General features: G+C 51.0%; 1 long non-coding RNA gene across 1 annotated transcript; it reads left to right on the forward strand.

The window, feature by feature from the left end:
* Positions 1-991: 991 nt before the first annotated feature.
* Positions 992-5,429, forward strand: LOC149126794 (uncharacterized). Its single transcript, XR_016234259.1, has 2 exons — positions 992-1,116; positions 4,838-5,429. It is a non-coding gene; the product is annotated as an uncharacterized LOC149126794 (long non-coding RNA).
* The last annotated feature ends 771 nt before the right edge of the window (positions 5,430-6,200 follow it).

The raw sequence follows: 6,200 nt of genomic DNA on the forward strand, positions 1-6,200 counted from the left end.
CGCAGAGGGGTTGGAAGAACAAAAAGCCAGAGGAGGGTGAGTCTGTCTGTGCTTCCTTGGGAACATGGAACTCTTCCTGCTCAGGTGTGGACTGGATCCACACCATGGGCTCTGCTGCGCTTCCAGCCTGCATGTGCCCCTGTGGGACTTCTCAGGCTGCACTATGCAGGAGCCATTCGCTCCTAACACATACCTACTTATCTACCGACCTATCCATCTCTAATCTGTCCATCCACCGCTGTCTACACATCTGTCTCCATCTCTCCATCTCTGTCTACACATCCATCTCTCTTTCCATACCTATCATCTCGAATATTCTACTATATGTTCACCCTCTATTATGTATCTTTGTATCTATCTACCTACCTATCATCAAACTCTATATGTATTCATTCATCCATCTACCACCCCCCCCATCCTACTCTGTTTCTCTGGAGAACCCTAATTCAGCTCTCCTGGCTCTCACCCCTGCAGTGCCGCATCTGTGGGCTGCTTCCCCCCTGCTTCCCCTTCCGAGAGCTTTCACGCCTCACTGCTCTGGGTCACCCCGTTACTCTGCTTACAGGTACAGCAGCCCACAGGGCTGTGAATTTGTGTCTTCCCTCCCCCTGGGGCAGCCCTTACCTGGACACTGCCCCGGCCAGTGAGGGGGTCTGGAAGTCCACCTCCGTGCCTTCGGTGGGGGGCAGCCAGGCATGACCTGCCCCCCAGAGCCGCCCTGCAGGATGGGGACGAGGCTGGAAGCTCACCAAGTTTGCTGCCCTGGGAGCTTCCCCTCCTCGGTGGCTTCCCCTGGAGTGTTTCCTTAATAAATCACACATGAAGCCTGCTCTCAGCGCTTAATGTAAAACCACCCCGGAGATGAGGAACTGGGCCTGACCTCACTGGAGAGCTGTGAATGAATGTTACTCACGTCTGTGTGAACGGGATCCCAGATCCCAGCCATCATCTGCAAAGTAGGTTTTTTTTTGTTTCTCAATCTTGCATTCTTCACAGGTCCCACCCACTGCGAGAGGCTGTTTGGCGAGCCCTCTCTCTGAGGTCAGAAAATGATCTTCTTTCAAAGAAAACAAGAGCAGCCACTCTGACTTACAAAATCAAAAGAAGGCGAGTCTGGTATGTGACTTGATCTTGGCTCTCCCCCTGCACCCCCACACCGCCTCCTGCCAGCAGGGAAGGCCTTTTTTTTTTTTTGGCATGGCTGTGTTTATTCCCAGAGCTTGTCTATTCATATATAGATATAAAAATGCATATATATGTGTATATAAACATCATCATTCTGCACATATGCCTCTGCAAACATCTTTTTTTTTTTTATTTTTTGACAGGCAGAGTGGACAGTGAGAGAGAGACAGAGAGAAAGGTCCTCCCTTTTACCGTTGGTTCACCCTCCAATGGCCACTGCGGCCAGTGCACTGCGCCAATCCAAAGCCAGGAGCCTCTCCTGGTCTCCCATGCAGGTGCAGGGCCCAAGGACTTGGGCCATCATCCACTGCACTCCCGGGCCACAGCAGAGAGCTGGACTGGAAGAGGAGCAACCTGGACAGAATCCGGCACCCCGACCAGGACTAGAACCTGGTGTGCCGGCACCACAGGCGGAGGATTAGCCTATTGAGCCACAGCGCCGGCCGCAAATGTCTCTTATTTCATCACAGATCATGGGCACTATATTTCTTTCTTCATCTTAGCTTTACTGAGCTGTAATTGACACATGAAGTTGTGAGTGTTTAAGGTGGACAGTGTGATGGCTTGATGCCTGTATACATTGTGAAATGACCACCACAATCAACTTAGGTAATACATCTCTCCCCTCGTGCGGTCACTTCTGTGTCTGTGCTGAGAACATGAAAGATCTGCTGTCTTGGAATTTCAAGTCTACAGTACAGGACTCTTAACTATACTCACGGTGCTGCAGAATCATCTGATGATGGCAGAGCCATTTAGTTTTCAGAAAAATAGACTCTCCCTTGATGTCCAGCTCGCTGCCCAGGCAGGCCAGGGACAGAGAGAGGATGCGAGGTGACACTTCTAGGGCGAGCTGCCACCCTGGCTGCTTCGCACTTAGTAACTTGTAATTCTCACCGCAGGGCTAGCTGCTGCTGGCTTCAAGAGCCCTCACTTTGAATGGTCTCAGTGAGAACTGTTGTGTGGAGGGGTCACAGGAGCTGCTCTGGGCAGTGGGCTTGGCCCCTAGAACTAGACCAGTCTCTGTGCCCCCAGGGATGAAAGCCTGGGTGGGTGAGGTTGAAGGGTCTCCTTCCTAGCCCCATTCCAAAGTATTCTGGCTACCACCTCACCCTGACGTTGACAAATGAAAATTCCATCTCACCAATTCATCTCTCTAGGCTGCAGATACGTCCAGGGTCAAAATGAAAACCTTCCCTGGGGGATGACACATTTCCTTGTTGGCATTAACCAGGACGCTTGCTTGCAAGTGACGGAAACTTAAGATGGCGTAAGCATAAAGCATGATTTAATTGGCTCAGTAGTCAGTGGTAGACCGGCCTCAGGCACAGCTGGATCAGATGCCAAAACAATGTCATCAGAAACCCATCTTTTTCCCATGCGTCAGCTCTGATTTGTTCTCTGTGGACTTCAGCCTCCAAGGGCAAAAATGGCCGCCGGTGGTGTCCAACTCACGTAGCCTTGCAAAGGAAGGAGAAGCCCTTTCCCTCCACACCAGCCCGAGTCTCAGGTCTGCTTCTCAGTGGCTCAGGCCGAGTCAAGAGGTCCTTCGGGGGCTAATCACAGTGACCCTATGGAGGAGGCCTCGGTCCTGTACCCACAGCTGCAGTGGGAAGAAGGCTTAGTCCCAAAAACCACTCCTACTAAGAGTGGGAAGGGGTGGTTCGGCAAAGAAAACTTCAGGTGCTCCTACCAAGAGAGAAGGGGTCCTGTCCACCATACCACTCAGTTCTCACACCAGCGAGGGAGTGCTTAGCCGAGAGCAGCCTGCTGCAGGATGAGCTGGAGTAGAGAATACAGAGCCACACTCACGCGCAGGGCCGCCATGACGGGAAAGCAGGCAGGGGAGGGGCTCTGAGTTTCAATAGTATCCTCTTACAAGCTAAGACTATTCCAGAGCACATGAAAAGTGGCAGTGGGACCCCAGATAGGTTGACAAGGTTGGGGAGGGGACCTGCAGTGCCACTGATAATTCGCACAGAAGTAATCGGAGCCTCCTGTCTTGTTCACCAATGCTCTTCTGCGCCAGTACACAAGGAGCCTTAGTCCCGCTCTGTGCGGCATTCTGGTGCCTCACAGGGACAACTGTGATAAAAGTGGGAGGATTCCTTGTCTCGTTTACTGGACTCCACCATGATCTCTTTTTATTGTTCCCACAAAAGGATAATAGTGTGGCCAACTGACAGCTAACACTGTCCAAGCACTGTATAATCCAGCCTCATGAAGCCAGCGCTATTCCTTAGCTGAGGTCACTAGAGCTTGGGAGAAGGTGGTGTGAGCTGGAGAGCCAGCCCCCAGCCCCCAGCCCCCAGCCCCCAGCCCCCAGCCGAGGGCTCCAGGACCTACATCCCTAAACTGTCCAGCACAACGAATGCCTGCAGACTGGGAAAGTATGGAGGGGGGATCTGGAAAAGATGGAATGAAGCAACCAGCAGTAAGGGGTGGGATAAAAAGTCAGGTGTAGAAGATATGGCTGCTGAGAGTCTGTGAACAGGAGCACAGAGCCAATAAGGAGACCATGCTGTTCTTCCTTTGCTGAAGATGTCACCCCCATGGGTATCCAAACTGGGGCTTTGGGGGGCTGAGCAGTTACTGTCAGTAATTATCCCGAGAGGACCGCAGTGAGTCATGACTGGCTTGGGAAAATCAGAGTTGCCCCAACTCGGGCTCCCAACAGCACTGATGGGTTCACCCTCCACCCCTCCAGCCATCATCAGCTCTTTCTGGGCTGCGGGATGGTCAGTGAGGGATGTGTTAGCTCTAAGCAACCCAACTTGTCTCTTGGACACCGTACAGTCAGGGGACAAAGACACGACTTAAATGATTCACTTATTTAATTAAAGCATCAAGTAGCTAAGAGCAGTGGTGTACCACTGTGGGTAGTAGACCTCACTGGACCACGGCTCTGGGAGCTTGGGCCACATACTTGCTGTCCTTCGATTGCACATCCTGATATGTAAAACAGGGACACAAGCTACCACTATTTGAACTTGCACTTTGGCTAAGCACTTTTCATGGGTTGTTTAATTTCCTCATCCTCACGACCTCCCGAGGTAGGTGCCATGATCACCTCCACTTTGCAGATCAGGGGTTCCAGAACTGGCTTGAGGTCCCACCGTTAAGAAATAACTCATTTAATGGGAGCTGGTTTTGGTGATTAAATGAGACAATGCTTATTAAAAGTTTAGCATATTAACTAGAGGCCCATAGAAAGTTCTAGATAGATGTTAACATAGGACTGGCGTTGTGGCGCAACAGGTTGAGTTGCCGCCTGCAACGCTGGCATCCCATGTGGGTGCCAATTTGAGTCCCAGCTGCTCTACTTCAGACCCAGTTCCCTGCTAATGTGTCTAGGAAAGCAGTCGAAGATGGCCCAAGTCCTTGGCCCCTGCACCCATATGGGAGACCCTGATGAAGCACCTGGGCTCCTGGCTTTGGATCAGCTCACCCTGGCCATTGTGGCCATTTGGGGAGTGAACCAGAAATGGAAGATATCTCACTCTCTAACTCTTTCAAATTAAATCTTTAAAAATTTTAAAAATAAATGCTAACGTCCTTAATAATGATAATCTGATATGTGGTATTATTGTTATCTCCCATTTGTAACTTGGAAGGTACTAATGTGGACCTACATGTTTCTAATTCACCACAGATCAGGAGGATCTTGGAATGTTCCCCAAAAGGTCAGCATTGTTGACACGGCCCATCCTTGAAAGCCCCAAGAATTTGAAACATCCAGGCTGTGCAGCTGGGAAAATAAAATCTTCACATGGGTCCTTAAACCCAGACAGTTACACCAAAAAAAAAAAAAAAAAAAAAAAAAAAGAGCAAGCAAGGGAGCTAAGAAAAAGGAAAAAAAGGATTTTCAACAAAGAGGGCAGAGGAAGAGGCAGACGTGGTGGCGAGGGAAGGGGAGACGGCAGGGTTGTCACATCATCTGTCCCAATTCGCCGCAAACTGAGGCTGGGCTGCTGGGAGCTCATTTTCAGAAATCATGGGTCCTCCCACATTGCAAAGGTCCTGGGGCCAGACGAGATCACCTGGATCCCATCACCACCACCAGCCCTGATCACGTCCAGGCAGAGGGGAGGGGAGAAGCCTGCTGGGTGCTCGGGAAGATTCGAGAGCAAGCTTCTGGGCCCGGATGGATGGTGTGACCTTGGACAAGTCAGTTAGCTGGCTCTTGGAGCCTTGATGCCCTCGTTGTAAAACAGGGATAATAAAGTCTTTGTGTTTTCAAAGCAGCATGTGTACTGTGTGCTTGGTAGGGTGCCTGGTACATAATAAAGCTTAACAAATGTTACCTGCCATTTCCACTAAGTAGTGATGGAAAATGTCACCGTGTCAGGCAGTGTGGCCACAGGACACAAGGTGCCATCCCTGACGCAGGATTCACCTTAGAACCCGGCCGTCAAGCGTGTGGGGTGTGTGTGTGTTGGCGGGGGTGGGGGACTTTAGGGTAGGAGACAGGTGCAGAGAGGCATCGACAGGTGGGGTCTTGGCAGATCCAAACAATGGAGAAGCGCATTGGGAGTTGGAAGCAGCCCAGAGAGGCTGCAAATGGCGCTGTGCAAATGGGGCGGGGTACGCTGGAAGGAACAGGAGCCACCATTTGCTGCACTTGACCCACCCCATCCAAGGCTCAGAATCCTGTCTCATGAGGAGGCAGACTCCCGGAGGCCTCATGTCCGGAGCCTGTAACGAACCAGCATGGGAGCTGAGATCACGCACCCACGCTCTAGTGAGAATTGGTTGCAGGTTTCCTCACAGCTACTTTGAAGGTTATACAGGTGCTCCTCATTTTACCATGGGCTCTCTGCTCCAGAAACTCACCAGGAGCTGAAAATGCGGGAAGTCAAAAATGCACTAAATACACTTGACCTACAAAACATCGTAGCTTAGCCATGCTCAGAACACGTTCGTTAGCTTCTATCGGGCAACATCATCCAACGCAAACTCCATTTCCAAAGAAAGTGTTGACTCCCTTCAAGTAACCAACTGACGGCTGCAAGGAC

The sequence above is a fragment of the Oryctolagus cuniculus genome, chromosome 5, assembly GCF_051225735.1.
Source record: "Oryctolagus cuniculus isolate XC-2025 breed Fujian yellow rabbit chromosome 5, ASM5122573v1, whole genome shotgun sequence".
NCBI classification, from domain to species: Eukaryota; Metazoa; Chordata; class Mammalia; order Lagomorpha; family Leporidae; genus Oryctolagus; species Oryctolagus cuniculus.